We start from the raw sequence: 15588 nt of genomic DNA on the forward strand, positions 1-15588 counted from the left end.
AATTCAAAGAACAGTCAGGGCTGGAGGTAATAGATTTGGGGTTTGGGAGTCATCTACAAAGAATTTTAATTGAGACCTTGGAAGAAGGACTGCATCACTGAGAAGGCCCTGTTTGGTTGACAGTAAATAACATGAGTTTGTAGACACTCATTTGTCAGTGTTATTGAGACACCCGAGCATGGTAAGTGTTGAAAGTAATTTTGGGAGGTCCTGGGTGGCTCAGTCAGTTGGGCATCCGACTCTTGATTTCATCTCAGGTCATGATCTCATGGGTCATGGGTTTGAGCCCTGCATGAGGCTCTGTGCTGCCAGTGCAGTCTGGGATTCTGCCCTTAGCCCCACTTTCTCTCTCAAATAAACTTAAACTTATTACAAGTAGGCTGGTGGAGAGATTCATAAAAGAAACACAACCTGGACATTTCCTGCAGATCTGGGCTAAGATAGGTGATAATAGATCCTAGATTTGGAATATGGGTAATGTTGAGTCAAATTTTTATCATTTGGCACAGACAGGATTTGCCAAGATCTCTCTTTACCAGATATTTCTTAAGAATTTCAGAGGATTTGCTTTTGAGCTCTTTCTGAGGACACACACATAGAGGATAAGAAGGGATCAGACTTGGGTTCAGGCCATGGCTCTGCAAATAGTTAAGCTGTAGGTTATTGGATGGGTCAGTTGTATTTTAACCCCTGTTTTTTCAAGTTCTAGTAAGGGGATAATAAGACTCACCCTGCTTATTTCATGAGGTGGTTGCAAGGATCCCAGGGTATCATTATAAAAATTGTTGTTTTGTTTTATGGGAAAACTGTTGTCAACCTTCAAGTTTATTTTCTTTGCTAAGAGACCTGGGAACAAAACTAGAAATAGATTTCCAATCTTCTCTACTTAAGTTTAGAATTTCAAGCTATTCCTTTTTTAAAAACTATATCCTTTTGTATTCTGTGTGATTCCCTTTTGGTTTTTTAATCAAGGCTTATTTTAAAAATATCATCTACTTATATATTTTGGATTTCTGAAGTTTTCTCTTAATTGTTTCTTAATTTTCCTCTTGGGATTTAATTCTCCTTTCCCAGATGCAGGTTCTATAGTTTCTAGAGTTCTCTGTTTGATAATTTGTCATAGTACAATTTGTAGTAAATTCATTTAGAGAGAGCGGAAAAAAATAGTGCACTTCTTACCATTTATACTGTGGAATTTTATGCAGTTTATATATAATCTTTGTGTTGATGTCAAATATTTAAAAACTGAGATATTTGAATTCAGGAAATAAGGACGAAGGGTATTGAGTAGGGAAGAAAAAGCAACATACACGGTTATTTAGGGGTGGTGATTGAAGATATTGTGAAGATACGATCTTTGAAAAAAATAAGTAGAGAGACTTAATGTGAAAGTTGAAAATCTAAAAGCTGAGTCCAAAGCTCAGTGGATTAGCACCAGCTCTGAAGAACTGAAACAATGTCTGGCTTTAATGTTTCAACAAGTATAAGTTATGTTAAGGCCAAATGAACCTCCCCAGAGACTTTGTCCGGATGTGATGCCAGGATTTCTTCCTTTTCTTGGCTGACAGTATTGAAAGCCCTCTTGCTGCTGCTGTTTCCTCAGTTGGGAGAAGTGATGGCTTAGAAGTTAAGATACTGGCATTGCTCAGTGACCAGAAGGCTGCTGTTTGTTGATGGTCTCTTACTAGCTTCTCCACCGATGTCTCCTTAATGCTACTGCATTTCTCTCTAGACACTGTCTTTGTCTTTCAAAAACCCTCTCCCCTCACCATGTATATACTACCTTTTCATAGCTTGGTTAGAGAAATTCAAGGCTGCAAAATAACCCTCTTACCACAAATGGAAACAATCTATAGTATGCAAATGGGTGTGAAGGCCACTGGGTATTCATTCATCCATCCTTATGTTCCAGGAATATTTACTGAATATTTCCTCTGCCAGGTATTATTCTAGGTGTTGGAGTACAGCAGTAAAAAAGATAGACAAAGGTCTCTGTCCTCATGGAGCTTACATTTTAATGAGAGGAGAGAGTCAAACAATGAGTAAGATCATTCAGATAATGTTAAATGTTACCAGGGAGGTCACGGAGAGTGACTAATCATTGCATCTAGGAAAAGATTTGTCAAGTTCTTGTAGCTTGTGTAAGTGAAGCTTGTATTTTAAGTATATTACTCATTCTGTAGTCCTATGAATTCAGCTATTGAGAATGGAAAGAAGGCAGAAAGCAGATACACCATAATCTCTCTCTTTTCTTTCCTCTCTAGGCGGGTAACAGTTCATGTTTGCTTCATAAATGAAGCAGCTTTAAACAAATTCATATTCTGTCTGGAGTAACAGACTGCATTTTTATCTGTTCTTGCTACCCATGACTCTATATGGATGATTCACAAATTGGAACAAAGTGTTTTACTGTGAAACTGGCACTGAATTAATCATCTATAAAGAAGACCTTGCATGGAGCAGGACTCTATTTTAAAGACCTGGGGGACTGGTGGTCTCATTTAGAACTTGCAACTGACGTTGGGAGAGAAAGCACGTGTCCCAGATTGCATGCACCATTTTGCATGCCTCCAAAAGTGTCTAATTGCTGAAAAGTCACATAGCTTTATTTTCAGTTACAACCTGCAGTTCATAGTAATCTTGGTCTTTGCAAGTAGATTTCATCCTGTATAGTGGGGATAATTTTTCTGAAATGAATCTAGAAAAAAATGTTAAAAACAAAAACTCAACAGCATCAGCCAGTCTACATTTAGAAAGCAGTAGGAACAAAATGATTGGAGTAAGCAACATGTCAGCCTTGTAGCTGCTAATTAGTGGTCTGGGTCTGATCTTGGTCTCTTCTTGACATAAACCTATCTCCCACTAGACAAATGGACATGGTTAGCTGGATCTATCCATGCTTGGGAGTCAGTATTGTATTAGAACAATGATGACATCAATAAAATGGGAAAAAAAAAACCTGAATGGGAGAAAATAATTGCAAGTCATATATCTGATAAGGGGCTAATAGCTAAATCTACCAAGAACTCCTACAATAATAGCAAAAAAAAAAAAAAAAAAAAAGAAAAAAAAAAACCTCTAACTTAAAAATGGGAAGATCTGAGTAGATGTTTTCCCAAAGACCTGCAAATGGCCAACAGGTACATGAAAAGATGCTCACCATCAATCACCAGACCAATACAAATCAAAACCACAATGAGATATCCCTCATACCTGTTAGAATGGCTGTTATCAAAAAGATAAGAATTAAGAGGGAACCCTGTGCACTGTTGGTGGGACTGTATATTGGTGCAGTCGCTATGGGAAATTTTGAGTTTCCTCAAAAAAATTAAAATAGAACTGCCATGTTATCCAGCAGTTCCACTTCTGGGTATTTGAGGAAAATGAAAACACATTCTAAAAGATGTATAAGCCCCATGTTCATTGCATTATTATTTATAATAGCCAAGATATGGAAACAATGTAAGTGTCCATCAATAGATGAATAAAGAAAATGTGTTACGTGTGTGTGTATATAACACACGTATTATACATACAGTGGATTCCGCTCTAAAAATGAAATCTTGCCATTTGTGACAACATGGCTGGAACTTGAGGGCATTATGCTAAGTGAAATAGGTCAGAATGAGAAATACCATATGATCACTCTTCTATGTGGAATCTAAAAAAATTTTTTAAGTAAAAAAAAAATACCAAGCTCAAAGATACAAAGGACAGATTGGTAGTTGCAAGGGATGGGGGTGGTTGGGAGAAATGGATGAACTGGGTTGTTTTTGTTTTGGTTTGCTTTGGTTTAAGTAAGTTGAATAAAAATGTAAAAAAAAAAAAAAAAAAAAAAACCACCCCCTAAAAAAAACATTGATGCCTTTGCAGAGAGGAGACTCTCCAAAGGAGTTATGGCCCAAAGAAGCCACGAACACTGAACAGCACGGTCACTGAGGAGGACATTTTGCACCCCTTTCCCCTACCACTTATAGAGTGTATAAATTGTGCTTGCAAAATATATTATGAAATGTTTATATTCTAAAACTATTACAGAGTTATGTAAAGGGACTTAAGAGAAATTGCTGAATGTATGAAGGTCTCATTTTCAATTTACATCGTGAGAGAAACTAAAAATTATATTTAGTATCTAAGATTAGAAAACCACACCCACATGGTAATATGGGTATTGAAAATTAGGTTACTTGGCTTTTATAAGAATGAAAGGAATCAGGAAATTTTAGCTATTTCTCATATAATCACCATTATCAGTTTAAGGGATCCATTTATTTAAAATCAGGCACTCTATATTAATATTTATGAATTTAAAATAGCGAGCTTTATGTAGTTATGCATGTCAGTTTGCTGTTTAAAATGTGTGACAGCGTTTGTTGTATTAAGAGTGAATTTGGTAAGAATTCTCAAGATGGACATCATGCTTTTAAACTAAAACTTGTAAGACATTTTGTGAATTTCCCTTGCCATTTTTTTTTAATAGTCGAACATCTGACTAAAGAAATGGTTTCTTGTGGTTTAAGATTCTTTCAGTAGATCATGAACATACAGATGAAGGGATCCAAAGCTTTCTATTATAACTTAATTCTTGTTATAACATTATTGTCATGTTCTACCCCCTCAGATGATCATTTTCAATGTAGTGATGCAAAAGGGCATGAAAAACTGCTAGCTTTCCTTTATTTCAAAAGTCCAAGAATTTCTAGTATAGTTGGACTTCATGTTAAAAGAGGATCCAAATACAACTCCAGTGAAGCGGCTTTTGCGCTTTTTTGTACCAAAAAGCCCAGATGATTTCTACGATCCCTTCCTTCTCTAAAGTGCTGGGCTTCCTCAGATGGTAGTCATTTCTCTAAGATACAACCCAGGTGTTTTGGGAAGCTGCATTGACTTAGGCCCTTAAATATCCCATGGATCAAACGTTTAGAAATAAAACCAGCGATCAGTTTAATTGCTGAAAGGACCTGACTCTCAGTGTGTGGCTTTGATTTTTTTGAAGAAACTAGATATAAGTTAGTATGAGTTATGTGTGTAGGTCAGGTGTAGATTGAGAAGATTGATACTTCTCAATTTAATAGTTTATTTCACCAATGGTTTTGATTTTCTTAGCCATGAGAAAATTCTGTTTAATGAACTTGAGAGTACAATAAATGCACTTTTATTCTCAAAGGCAGGAGCTGGGTTTTAACACTCAAGGACATGGTCCTAATCAATAGAGTTAAATAACAAATTCAGCAAGTTATGAAATCTGGCATCATAGGCAAGGGGTGATATATTCTACCTAATTAAATGTATTAGTTCATTGAGAGTTACGTGAATTACCAATTTTTAAAACACTAAAGTTCAATAAAATGCATGAACAGTAGAAAAAGGCTGAACATGATTTTGGATGCTGGCTGCTTGAGAATTATATGTCATATCTGCTTTGAGATGAATGTGTGTGTGTACACACATATACACACACACACACACACACATTTGCTTTATTTTATCTGATATGTGTGCTGAATATCCTTCAGAAATCATGGAAAACTCACAACTGATATTATCAATCATGAAATCACCTTTTAAATTGGTGCCATGTATCTGATATCTTTTGTAATGTTCCAAAATTGCCTTTTAAAATGATCTCAGAAGTCTGCAGATTCTAAATTATACTAAAAGCTTTGCACCTCTTTGGTAGAACACAAGTCTATAAAGAAACTGGCTCTGTGATAAATGGTGCCTGCCCAGTAATATCAAAGTGTTGCCGGATTTTGTATTATAATCTAACGCGCTTACCACACTGCCATTTTTTAATGAGTCAGAGACAAATTTCAGTTTTTTTCAATATGATAATAGAATAAGTACCCTATTCTCTTTAAAAAGAAGTATATGAAGAATGAAAACGTGTTTTTTAATGTAGTGTTTGCTTTTAGTAAGAATTAACACATTTAATTGAGTATGAAAGTACTTCGGGGAAACTTTGTGGCATATTTTGGTATTCTAATTCAACTGAGGTTTGAAATTAACAGAAAAATCCATTCATGATTTATGATTCATGGATATCTCAATATTTTTCTGCAGCTAGGTTTTGGTTTCAAAATGTAATTCCAATATGGGGCTTTTAGCCATTTCCCACGTATTCTTAGAAATGTTTCAAAAGACAGTTTGGCATAATGAGGCAGATGTTGGAAAAAAATTGTGAGAAACTTCTCTGCTGTTAACTGATATTGGTAAGTCACCTCTTCTCTTTGGATCTCCATGTTTTATTTATGGTGAAGTTGGAGGTCACACCTTAGGTGTGAAACCTATTGATATCTGACTGACAAAGACAACAAAATAGATCTGAAACTATTCCATATGAGATATTCCATTCTGATCTGTGAATAAGCAATTTGAACACAAAAAGTCATTGCTATTCTTGTTTGTAATGTAAATAGGATCCATTAGTAAAAGTAAAATTCAATCTCCTATAGGGTGAATTGGGTAACCATTTACACAAGAGATGGCTTTTTCCTTTGCTTAAGTAAACATTTTTGGATCACCTCTGAAGAATGAAAACCACGAGTGCATTTTAGTCAGGAAGAGATACTATAAGATATGTGCAACATTTGGAAATGCACCAAATTAAGCATTTAAATGCTGTCATTTTATTAAAAGCTTAGAACAGAAATGTAAGATGCTTAAAGTTTTTGAGTGCCAAAAAATAATTTATAATCCATTTGGAAAGGGGTCATCCATAAATTTCATTTTAAAACTAGAAGGTGGGATAAGAATTTTAAAGTAAGCCAGCTTATCTTTGAAACAGTATTGTTTTGTAAAATTGGCATTAAAATATAAACATTGAAATTCTAACTAGTTAATTTATGATATTTTATTGCACAAATTATGGTTTTGCTGCTTTTCATTAAGTCTGGAAATGCCTTTGTTACAAATAAAGTAATGGTACTTTTATTTCCTAACAAGATGTTTTAGAAATAATTTAAAGTGGATATTCATAATCCTAAAATGTTTCCTAAGCATTGTAAATTTATAACTGCCATCTCCAACTACATCCTTATGATGTTTTTAAAAATAAAATTGTTTTAAAAACATAGTATTTTCAACTACTTGATTTCTCAGCTATAAGGCTCAAAATTTTTCAATAAAAATATCCTATATTCTAAGGATTAATGTGTGATTATAGTGTCCATTTGTCGCTATTTTTTAAAATGATGGACTTGAAAAGTATTCAAACATTTAGATGGATGCATAGATACATTGCTAGTTCATTCATAGATTGGAGTTTGCATATTGTAATGTAAATGTATGTCAACACTATTCTAGTTTATTATGACTGAAGTGTAATTAAATAAAAAACGTTGTAAAATGTGATGTGTATGTGTATATACTATATGTGTACTTTTTAAACTAGGTATATGTCCTGACCCTTTTTTATACAGGTTTGAATTTGAAATTACATTATATATATACATATACTTTATTGTTCTAAATAAAGAATTTTATGCACTCTCATAAGTTTGCCTTGTCATTTGATATCAAGGTTATCACACATATATAAAAAATGGTTGAGCATATAAGCTAAAATCTAGATTTTGTTATAATATGGACGTATTTACCGGTTACTAAAATAGGTAAGGTAATCGAAGAAGATAACACTGTTTGACCTCAAGAGGTTTCTAACTTGGGGAGAAGATCTGAAAACGACTATAATATTTATAAAACCACACTGAAGTTATTACCTAAGTATAAAGCTGAGGTCCAGTTAATGTCCTTAGAGCATGCAGAAAGGAGGAATGGATATAGACTACATGGGATTATGGAGGAGTTGGGTGTTTGGGCTAAGACTTACAAGGGTGAGACAAATTTTGACAGAGGAGAATTAGGCCCAGTCTGAGCAGCACCTTCCAAAGCAAGAAGCTATACAAGTTCTTATTCTATCAGATCAAATCAGTGCACCCAGAGTATATAATGCAAAAAGAGATACACAGAGAGATGAGAGCATGACCTTGAATGTCAGAACAAGGAGGGTAGACATTCTTAGGGGCCATGGGAAACCACTGTGTCTTTCTGAGAAGAGGAATGGCAAGATCAAACACCATGGTGGCTAATGTGGTTTAGGCAATAAATCCTCATCCTGCTAACCTCTGGTCGGTATTTGACTTTTCAGACCCTAGCTTTATGACATAATATTTATTCACCCACCATTTCTTTTCAACTTCTTTGCTTATTCTGCCTTTTCTGTTCAGCCTTTGTATTGCAATTTCACCACTGTAAGCCTAGACAATTTTAATAACCTCCTAACTGATCACACATACCTAGCCCTTTTTCAATCAGTTCCTCAAGTTAGAACAAATAATATGGAGACATCTGATATTTTTCTCTGGTTGGAACACTTAAATCGTTTCTCATTATTTTCAAAGGAAAACCCAAATGCCTTAACATGGCTTACAAGGCCCTCCTTGGTCCATCTCAAAATTTTGGGGAAGGAGAGGAGGTTGCTAATTGTTTTTTACTTTTAAGCCATAAACAATGTGAGGGGTAGGACCATGAATATTTATAACACTATGTTCCCCAAATTTAATAAAGTGTGTAATGAAACAAAATTTTAACTGAATAGATAATACCTATTGTAATGTCTGATAAGTTATTTTCTATAACATTTTATTATGAACAGTTTGAAATATGTATAAAAATACAGTAGTGTAATGTAACCCCATGTAACCATAGCCTAGGTTCAACTTTACTCAACTACAGAATGATCTTGTATCTAAGTCTATCTATACTCTTTATCCACTCCCCCTTTCATATTACTTTTAGGCCAATACCCAAAAATATTTGATCTGTAAATATGTATTTCTAAATTAAAAAAAAAACCCATGATATACTTGCCACACTTAAGAAAAATGAACAATTCCTTAATATTAGAGTAAGTATTCATATTTCAATTGTCTCATTATACATTTCAATATTGCACTACAGCAGGCTATAAAATAAAGGCAAACGTATCCCTTCAACATTCATTGTATTTAGATCCCCCCCCCCCCACACACATACACAGATGAACACCACTACTTTGTGTTAACTTTGAGAACTTTTTGGCTTGAGCAAACTATATACATATATGTGAATATGTGTGTGTGTGTGTGTGTGTGTGTGTGTGTGTGTATACACATATATATGTATATAATGCTATTCTGTAGCCTTACATTTTTCATTTATTAGAAGAATGTGTAACATTCAATAGACCTCTATTCACTGTGCTACAATAGCCAGGAAATTATAGATGGACACTGAGACTGTAATATAATGTGTGCCCTTTGGAATTCCAAAGCCCATACTTTGCAAAATCCAATGTATTTTCAAAACTTTTCCTTCATCTTACTCAAAATTAAAATGAGTCTGTCTTCTGAGGATGTATCTATCTCTTCAGCCCTCTCATTTGGTGGCTGTGTTTCCTCCATAACAATCACAGAGTCCAGAAGTGAGTTATCTGTTCTTACCGCTTCTGTACTACTTTCTCCTCCCTCTTCCCTCCCAGATTTGAATCTCATTAGATTTTCCACTGCCACTCACTGTTCCTTCCATATATAACTCCCAGGCTCTACGGCCTCATTTCTTGATGGTGTTAGCACCTGGTTCACTGTCACTCATTTGTACTCCTGTCTTCATTCTTGGGATTTTGATATGCACATAAATGATCCTTTCAACATCCTGTCCCTTCAGGTCCTCGAACTTTTCTCCTAATGAACCAGTCCTCAACACCATCCTAGTCCCCTAGTTTGATGGTCTTCCTGTAGCCTTTGTCATTGCCATTAATTGCAATCCATTCATCGCTTCAATTCCATGTATTCCATCTCTGACCACCACTTTGTATCTTTCCAGTTTATTCTCTTTGATCCAGTGGGCCTGTCAATCTATCGATTCTACCATTTTCCACTAATTGTCAAACTTGATGTCCTCTCTTCTCTCCTTATACAGGTTAAAATCCACAATCCAGCATTAATAATCACTCTCCTGCATATACCTCTATTTAATCCCTCTCATTTCCTAATATTTGCTTGTTAAACGACAACCCTGCTCAAATCCAGTTATCCATGCACTCTCTGTCTGCACTCGTATGGCTAAACACGTCTGGTGTACAACACGCCATCATGCCTACTAATTTCTCTGTAGATTCCTTCCCATCAAGTGGGTCTTAATGCTGCTCAACAATTCTATTTCTCTAGTCCATTGCTTTTCCATTCTCATAGCTATTTCATACATTATTTTCTCTTCCAAACCACCCACTACATTCCTCATTCCCACTTTTAGCCGATAATCTTGATTGCTATTTTACCTGCAAACTGAAAGAATAGAAGACCCCTAATGCCTGGAGGCTGATTTTCTGTGAAGCTACAGAAATTCAGATTTCTGGTCCTCACTTATACAGGCCCTCTATATGTCATAGAGAGGAGCTAGCAATGTATTCATATAGTAATATATTTCTGTAAAATTTGCAGCTACTTGCATTTATCTTTAAGATATTAAAGTACCTCTCATGTGGGAATGGCTTCCAGAAACACTCCCACTGGACACTGTGCCAATTTACTAGGACACCATGACCTAAAAGTATATGTGAGGTTGTATCATGATGCCTTAGTGAATGTGTCTTATGGATCTGGCACCAGAAGTATGCAGGTGATGGATGAGAAATGAGTTTTGAAATGAATGGAGGCAGAATCCAGTTTGTGGGAAATTTTCACAATCATCACAGTCTCCTGATATGTAAAACTGTAAGTGGAAGACTAAGGTTTCATTAATGCCTGGTCAAAATAATAGCTTTCCCCAATCACAAAATGCTCAGTAATACAGAGTATACAATTATAAACAAAACCATACACTTTTTTTTCTCTTAGTGGTGAGGAAATAAAATAGAATTTAATAAAATTGCTGTGTTTATAGAACCAGAAAATCCGTATGTGAGATAACATGTTTTCGGCTTCTCAATACACTGGTCTCAACAAATGTGTAGTGTTGTATATCCACTATTATAGAACATACAGAATTGTTTAATTGCCCTAAAAAAATCCCTTGTGCTTTGCCTATTCAAAATCTCTTCCATTCCCCTGTACCTCTAGAAACCAGTAATTTTTTTTATTGTTGTTACAGTTTCTATGTTTTCCAGAGTATCATATAATTGAAATTACATAATGTGTAGCCTTTTCAGACTAGTTTCTTTCACCTAGAAATATGCATTTAATACTCATCTATGTCTTTCATGGCTTGGATAGCCCATTTCTTTTTATCATAGAATAATATCCCTTTGTATGAATGTGTCACCCTTTGTTTATCTATTTACCTATTAAGGACATCTTGGTTGTTTCCAGGTTTTGGTGATTATGAATTAAGCTGCTACAAACGTTCATGTTTTTGGAACACAGAAGTTTTCAAATCAGTTGGGTAAATGCCCAGGAGCATGATTTCTGGACTGTATGGTACACCTATGTGTAGATTTGTAAGAAAACATAAAACTGTCTTCTAAAGTGGCGGTGCCATTCTGCATTCCTAGCAGCTATGAATATAAAGTTCTGCTGCTCCACATACTCACTAGCAATTGTTATGGTCAGTCTGTTGGATTTTAGCCATTCTAATAGATGAGTACTGGTTTATCATCATTGTTTTAATTTGCAGTTCCCTAATGACAAATGATGGTGAGCATTTTTTCATGAGCTTATTTGCCATCTGTTTATCTTCTTTGGTGAGGTGTCTTTTCAAATCTTTTGTCCATTTTTAAATTGGGTTATTTGTTTCCTTACTGATGAATTTTAAAAGGTTCTTGTATATATTTACAGGCAAACCTTCTGTCAGATATGTGTTCTACACATATTTGCTAGTTTGTGGCTTGTCTTTTCATTCTCTTAACATTGTCTTTCATAGAGCAGCTTCAAGCATTTTTTAACATATTTTAAAACTTTCTAAAGAGTTTTTGTGTAACAAGATGGTCTCCTAACATAAGGCTGTTGGGACATAATGACATTTTAAGGACTTGGAACTTGTAATGACTTCTAACATAGTTTTAAAGACTCCAAACAAACAAACAAACAAAAACAAACAAAACATTAGAAGAAAAAAGATAAAACTCATACATTTAACTCCAGTCTGGAAAGATGTCTTGGAATCGTTCATAAAAATAATTGAGAAATTATAAACTAATTCAAACATATAAAATGGATATAAAGGATCCCTTTCTGTAATTGTATTTATTTATTAAAGACCTAGGAGTTTTAAGAAGATGGCAGAGTGAGAGGATCCTGAGCTCATCTCATCCCATGGACATACAAATATAACAGCTGCATCCATACGACTAACTCTGAAAAACCACCTGAAGACTGGCAGAACAGACTTTTCACTGCTAATCATAGAAAAGGGTAGAAGAGATAGAGACATAGTTGCGAACCAAACCCCTGGTCAGACTAACCAGAAACCAGCTCCTGCCATGACTGGCACCACACCAAAGTGGCTCATGCCCTGGTGAGGCTGGTGGCAGATAACCCCACATACCAGTGCACCTCTAGGTCCTGCAGCTGTGTCCTGCCCTTTGGTGCACCTGCTGCTGTGACAGAGAGGCTAATTGCAGAGAGCTAGGGTGAGTACCTGCCCCGCTCACCAATAAGCCCAAGTGGGCCACAAAGAAGGTCCTTAATAGTATGGGGAGGAAACCCTGCCCATTGTGCCCACAGCAAGCAACACAGATCCTTGCAACCAGCTGGGCCAAAGGCAATCACAGCTCAGTCACAAGAGGAGGGTGCATTCAGCCCACACGGGACACCCTTGGAGTGCCTGGTTCTGATGACCAGAAGGCATTGTGCTACAGGACCTCTTCTATGCAAGGTCACTACTTTCAAGACCAGAAGACATAACTGGCCTACATAATACACAGAAACAAGCACAGAGAGAAAAAATGAGGAGGCAGAAGAACATGTCCCAAATGAAAGAACAAGACAAAAATTATAGCTAAATGAAGTGGAGATAAGCAATATGCCTGATAAAGAATTCAAAACAATGGTCATAAAGATAGTCACTGGACTTAAGAGTGGATGAACTCAGTGAGAATTTCAATAAACAGAAAATATAAAAAAGAGCCATTCAGAGCTGAAGAATTCAATAACTTGAAATAACAAGTACACCAATTGAACAGGGGATTAGAGAATGCAGAAACATATTAGCAATCTGGATGACAGGGTAATGACAAATAACCAAGCTGAATAGCAAAAAGGAAAAAAAAGAATAAAAAAAATGAGAATAGGTTAAGGGAACTCTGTGAGATCAAGTGTAATAACATTTGCATTATAGGTATCCCAGAAGGAGAAGAGACAGAGGAGGAGGCAGAAAACTTACGTAAAGAAATAATAGCTGAAAACATCCTAATCTGCAGAAAGAAACAGACACACAGGTCCAGCAAGCACAGAGAGACCCTAAAAATATGGACCCAAAGATGTCTACACCAAAACACATTATAATTAAAATGACAAAAAGTAATAATAAAGAGAGAATTTTAAAGGCACCAAGAGAAAACAGTTTCATAGAAGGGAAATCTCACAAGGGTATCAACTGATTTTTCAGCAGAAACTTTGAGGGCCGGAAGGAAGTGGCATAAGGTATTCAAAGTTCTGAAAAGAAAATACCTATAACAAAGAATATTCTACCCAGCAAGATTATCATTCATCATAGAAGAGAAAAAGGGTTTCTCAGACAAACATAAGTTAAAGGAGTTTATCACTACTAAACTAGCCTTACAAGAAATGTTAAAGAGAATTCTCTAAATTGAAAGAGAAGGTCGTAACTAGAAGTAAGAAAATAATGAACAGAAAAAATTTCACGGGTAAAAGCAAACCTGTAGTAAAGGTACTAGATTAATCATTTATAAAGCCAGTATGGAGGTTAAAATACAACATCAGTAAAATCAATTATATCTACAAAAAATTAGTCAAAGGATATACAAAATAAAAGATGTAAAATATGACATCATATACATAAAATGTGAAGTAGAGAGTAAAACTTTCGTGCTTCTGGATGTGCTCAAAGTTAAGAGACCATCAACTCAATATAGACTACTATACACATAACAGGTTATAATTGAACCCCATAGTAACCACAAGTCAAAAGTCTATAATACACAAAAAACAAAGAGAAAGGAATACAAGCATAACACTAAAGAAGGTCATCAAACCACACAGGAAGAGAACAAGAGAAAAAGAACAGAGAAGAACAAAAAGAATGGGCATTAAGAAGTAGAAATTTTCAGTTATAATATAAATAAGTCACAGGGATGAAAAGTACAGCATAGGGAATATAGTCAATGAAATTATAATAACACTATTTGGTGACAGATGGTGACTACACTAATTGTGATGAGCACTGTGTTATGTATACAATTGTTGAAACATTATGTTGCATATCTGAAACTAATATAACACTGTATGTTAATTATAATTTAAAAAGTACCTACAATTAACAGAATGGCACCAAGTACACACCCATCAATAATTACTTTAGAGTTTTCTCCAGCTTTTGGGTGGTGGCCACTTCTGGGCTCTGTCTTCCGGTAGGTAGAGGGTGAGGCAGCATGGACAGCAGCCCTGGCACCCCACCACCCTCAGCCACCCGCCCACCTGCCTGCCTGCCTCCCCTAAGCCTGCTGAGGCCCAGCAAGAGGCCCAGATGTAGGCCATCAAACGTGTGGTGGTGCACTACAGAGCTGTAGTAAAACGTGCCTACTGATCAGTTACACAAGCAATGCATTTCCTGGAGAATATATCCCACTGTCTTTGACAACTATTCTGCCAATGTTATGGTGGATGGAAAACCCGTGAATCTGGGCTTATGGGATACAGCTAGACAAGAAGATTATGACAGATTATGTCCCTTATCCTATCAGCAAACGGATGTATTCTTAATTTGCTTTATCTTTTGTGAGTCCTGTGTCATTTGAAAATGTTGGAGCACAGTGGTACCCTGAAGTGCAACACCACTGTCCCAACACCCCCATCATCTTGGTGGGAACTAAACTTGACCTCAGGGATGACAAAGACAGGATTGGGCAACTGAAAGACAAGAAGCTGACTCCCATCACCTACCAGCAGGGTTTGGCCGTAACGAAGTTAGATGGGTGCTGTAAAATACCTAGAATGCCTGGCTGTCACGCAGAGAGGCCTCAAGACAGTGTTTGATGAAGCTAGTCGAGCAGTTCTCTGGCCCCCTCCAGTCAAGAGGAGGGAAAGAAAATGCCTGCTGTTGTAAATGTCTGGGCCCATCTCCTGCCCTGTCCCCCTCGGAACCTTTGTACACTTTGCTCAAATATGGTGGAGCCTTCATACTCAATGCCATGTTTTTGTTACAGATTAGTTTTTCCATAAAACCATTTTGAACAAATCAGTAATTTTTAGGATTTATTTGTTTAAAGTTTAAGACTTCAAATTTTCACATTAAAATGTATCCCTAAAATGGCAAGCTTTCTTAAAGCCTTATTTTTCAAAAGGCCTTACTCTTGCTCAGATTAAGAGTTGCTAAAATACCTTGTGAACTAAGTTGCACTGTTGTGCTGCGAACCTTAAGCACTAAACTGTT

The 15588-nt window shown here is 36.0% G+C and overlaps 1 protein-coding gene and 1 pseudogene across 4 annotated transcripts in view; both read left to right on the top strand.

The window, feature by feature from the left end:
- The window catches only part of KITLG (KIT ligand), an 86598-nt gene extending 79101 nt beyond the window's left edge, over nucleotides 1-7497 (top strand). For 3 of the 4 annotated variants that reach the window (XM_086712690.1, XM_086712687.1, XM_086712689.1), the window contains one exon: nucleotides 2265-7497. The gene's annotated coding sequence lies outside the window, so the exon portion shown is untranslated. The remainder of the gene's footprint in view (nucleotides 1-2264) is intronic. The other variant, XM_086712688.1, reaches the window with a different exon arrangement.
- Nucleotides 7498-12668: 5171 nt separating this feature from the next.
- LOC112863298 (ras-related C3 botulinum toxin substrate 1 pseudogene) lies at nucleotides 12669-15261 on the top strand (annotated as a pseudogene).
- The last annotated feature ends 327 nt before the right edge of the window (nucleotides 15262-15588 follow it).

This window comes from Puma concolor, chromosome B4 (assembly GCF_028749965.1).
Source record: "Puma concolor isolate L17-30 chromosome B4, mPumCon1.1.hap2, whole genome shotgun sequence".
In the NCBI taxonomy this organism is placed as follows: Eukaryota; Metazoa; Chordata; class Mammalia; order Carnivora; family Felidae; genus Puma; species Puma concolor.